This window comes from Herpailurus yagouaroundi, unplaced genomic scaffold (genome assembly GCF_014898765.1).
Source record: "Herpailurus yagouaroundi ecotype Mexico unplaced genomic scaffold, PumYag 77, whole genome shotgun sequence".
Classification (NCBI taxonomy): domain Eukaryota; kingdom Metazoa; phylum Chordata; class Mammalia; order Carnivora; family Felidae; genus Herpailurus; species Herpailurus yagouaroundi.
Window position 1 is genome coordinate 34275248 of NW_024412388.1, and position 3111 is coordinate 34278358.

At 55.3% G+C, this 3111-nt stretch overlaps 1 protein-coding gene and 1 long non-coding RNA gene across 22 annotated transcripts in view; one reads left to right on the forward strand and one right to left on the reverse strand.

The window, feature by feature from the left end:
• The window catches only part of LOC121026993 (uncharacterized), a 5739-nt gene extending 4371 nt beyond the window's left edge, over nt 1–1368 (reverse strand). Inside the window, exon 1 of the long non-coding RNA XR_005788523.1 lies at nt 1117–1368. This is a non-coding gene — a long non-coding RNA (uncharacterized LOC121026993). The remainder of the gene's footprint in view (nt 1–1116) is intronic.
• Nucleotides 1–3111, forward strand: part of PTPRF (protein tyrosine phosphatase receptor type F) — an 83953-nt gene that overhangs the window by 22167 nt on the left and 58675 nt on the right. The window lies entirely within an intron of this gene.

The window sequence follows — 3111 nt, forward strand, 5'->3', positions numbered from 1 at the left end:
GCTTAACCGACTGCGCCACCCAGGCGCCCCTAAAAAAATTTTTTTTAATAAAATAAATTTCTGAGAGAGAGAGAGAGAGAGAGAGAGAGAGAGAGAGGTGGGGGAGGGGCAGAGAGTGAGACAGGATCTGAAGCGGGCTCTGCACTGACAGCAAAGAACCTGACACAGGGCTTGAACCCATGAACGGTGAGATCATGACCTGAGCCGAAGTCCAACGCTTAACTGATTGAGCCATCCAGGCGCCCCTCCAAGATTTTAAGTAATCTCCGCACCCAACGTGGGGCTCCAACTCACAATCCCGAGATCAAGAGTGATGTGCTCCACTGACTGAGCCAGCCAGGTGCCCCTCATTTGTAGACCACTTTTTAACGTAACCCATCATGAACATCTTCCTCACCGTTAAATATTCCGTATCATTATTTTTAATGGCTGTAGGTATCACATGAAGTACCTTAGTTTATTTGGCCATTCCTTTATTGTTGGACACATACATTGTTCCCCCCCCCTTTTTTTTTTGCTTTTATAAAGCGCTATACACTTTCTTGCAGATCAGATGTGTTCACCTTCCTGATTATTTCCTTATTCTAGATTCATGGAAGTGGAATTGCTGGATCAAAGGACACATGAATTTTTAAGCCTTTCAGTATTTCCAGAAGATTGTGTCAGTTTACACTCCCACCAAGCAGGGCATAAGAGGGCCTCTTTTCTGCATATCCTCACCAGCAGTGGGAATTATCATTAAAAAAAAGTCTTTGCCAAGTTAATAGGCAAAAAATGGCATCTCAATTTAATTTGCATTTCTTTGATTACAAGAGCAGTTGAACATCTTTTCACATTGGCCATTTTTACGCTATGGCTTTATGTGTTTGCATGCATCCATTCAGTAACTTCCTTGTGCCTGTGTGTCTCCTGTGGGCGGTGAGGGATAGGGGAACTCCAGTTTAGAGGGGCAGTGGAAGACAGTGGTTAAGAGCAGGGGCTCCAGACCACTTCCTCTCTTACCTTGTGACCTTGACAAGTAACTATGCCTCTGAGCCTCATCTGCTCCACCTGTAAATGGGGATGTAATACCTACTGCCCAAGCTGATTTGGAGGATTGAATATGATGTAAAGTACCTTGCAGGATCCAGCGAACGGTAGCTGCTATTGTGCTGGAAGTTGTACATCCTGGCGGTACCTGGCTCCCATGGCATCATCCAGGTGATGCGGCCCCATGGTCCATTCCCATGGAGGGGACTCCCCTGTGGAGCAGGGCCCCAGAGGACAGGCGTTGGGCCAGGACCACTGGTTGCCAAGTGCCCTGAGCTCAGTTTCTGTCCTCTAACCAGGGGACAAGTAGTTCAGCCTTGCCTTCCCTCCTGTTGGCATCTGCCCCAGCGGGGAGCCTTCTGTCCTACCCTGGCATCCAGGCATCTGGCTGAAGGGCCAGAACTGTGGCTCCTGCCCAAGAGGGCATCTTCTGAAACTGTCATGTTGAAGAAAGAGGACCTCTGGGTTAGTGTTGAAAGAGAAATCCACCCCTCTCCACTGCCCGGGGGGCGCCCCCCCCGGCCCCTGCCTATGCCCCTGTTCCTTTGTGGGCACTCTCCTAACCCCACCACTGCCTTGGACAGCTTTGTTTTTTAAAGGATTGGGGAGGATACAGCTGGTCGTTCAGGCTCGGAAAGTGAGGGGATTCAGACTTGGAGGGACCCCCTCTGTCCTGAGGGGCATTCTTGAATAAAGGTTTCTCTGGCAGGGGTCTGGGGTTTGTTTGTGTTTCTGGGCTGTGGGAGGAGGTCCGTGGTGAGTGTGGGGCAGGTTCCTGCCCTGCTTGTGCTCCTGTCCCCTGTGAGGGCGGAGCTCTGAGCCCCTCCTCCTCCTGAAACACCCATCCAGGAAGATGAAATGCTGACTTACCGTGTTGGTCTGTGTAACCTTGACCAGGCTCCTGGCTTGGCAGAAAGGAGTGGAGTAGGAGGCCTCAAAGGGGCCAGGAGGTGGGGCCAGGAGGAAGCAGCCCAGACAGCGACCATCCCATCCCTCCCTGCCCTCCTGTGCAGGCCTGGAAAGTTGGGGGGTGTGGAGGGAGCAGGGAGAAAGGATAGTGTGACTGGGAGGAGAGCCAGGGCCGATCCGATCCGGGAGGCCACCACAGGTTCTCAGGAAGCCTGGGGTGAGGATGAAGCTGGTTTGGGGGACAGGAATAAGAGAGGAGTCCTCTTCCGGTGTCACACACTGCATGTAGGCCAAAAGCACCAGTACACGGTCATGCTTACTGCGCATTGGGCTTTTCAGAGGAGTGGCTGAGGGCCGCCTGCGGCGACCTGGCTCAGGGGAGGAATTGGTGTACCCCCAAAAGGGAGCCCAGGCCTGCGAGTCTGGTCCTGTTCCCCCCTGTCCTGTGTTGTTCCGCAACAGGCCCAGCCTCCCCCATACGTGGCTCGGGAAACACCCCACACTGCCTAAGGCTCCCTGAGCCTCTCCCTGGTCCCGGCCTTTGCACCCAGCTCCCCGACAGGACTGCCACTCCCCGTGTGACCAGGTGTGGCCCAATGTGCCCCAGCTGCCCTGTGGTGTGCAGCCGGCTGCCTGCCCTCCCCCCACACCCATGGCTGTGGATGGGGGTAGGGGTGCCCAGCACAAGCTAACTGGGGGTGAGCCTGTCCAGGCTGTGACGAGCACAGGGCCCTGCCGCCCAGTGTTCCTGTCTGAGTGGTAATTGAAGCCATTAGCGCGCCAGCCTCTCCCTCGCCCGGTAATGGCAGGAAAAGCTCTTCTCACTCCGCACTCTTGAGGCAGCGGCTGAATCACTCCCCCTCCAACCCGCCCGCTGCCGCCACTGAGACAGAGAATCTGACATTTTCCCTCTGGAGGGAGGGGGAGGGGAGGCAGGCTTTGCTTCTTGGCCTTTCCCTCCAGGAGGTGGGGGGAGTGAGGGTCTTAGAGCTCATTCTGGAGGTTACGATTCAGCTGAGCCAGTGGGTTCCAAGCCAGGCAGGACAGTGGTCAGGAAAGCCCCGGAGGAGGCCAGACAGCAGAGATGTGGGCAGGGCCCTGGTGACTTGGGTAGGTTCTGGAGGGCCATGGAAGGGGCGGGGGGAGAGGTGGAGGACTTGGCGGGGGGGGGGG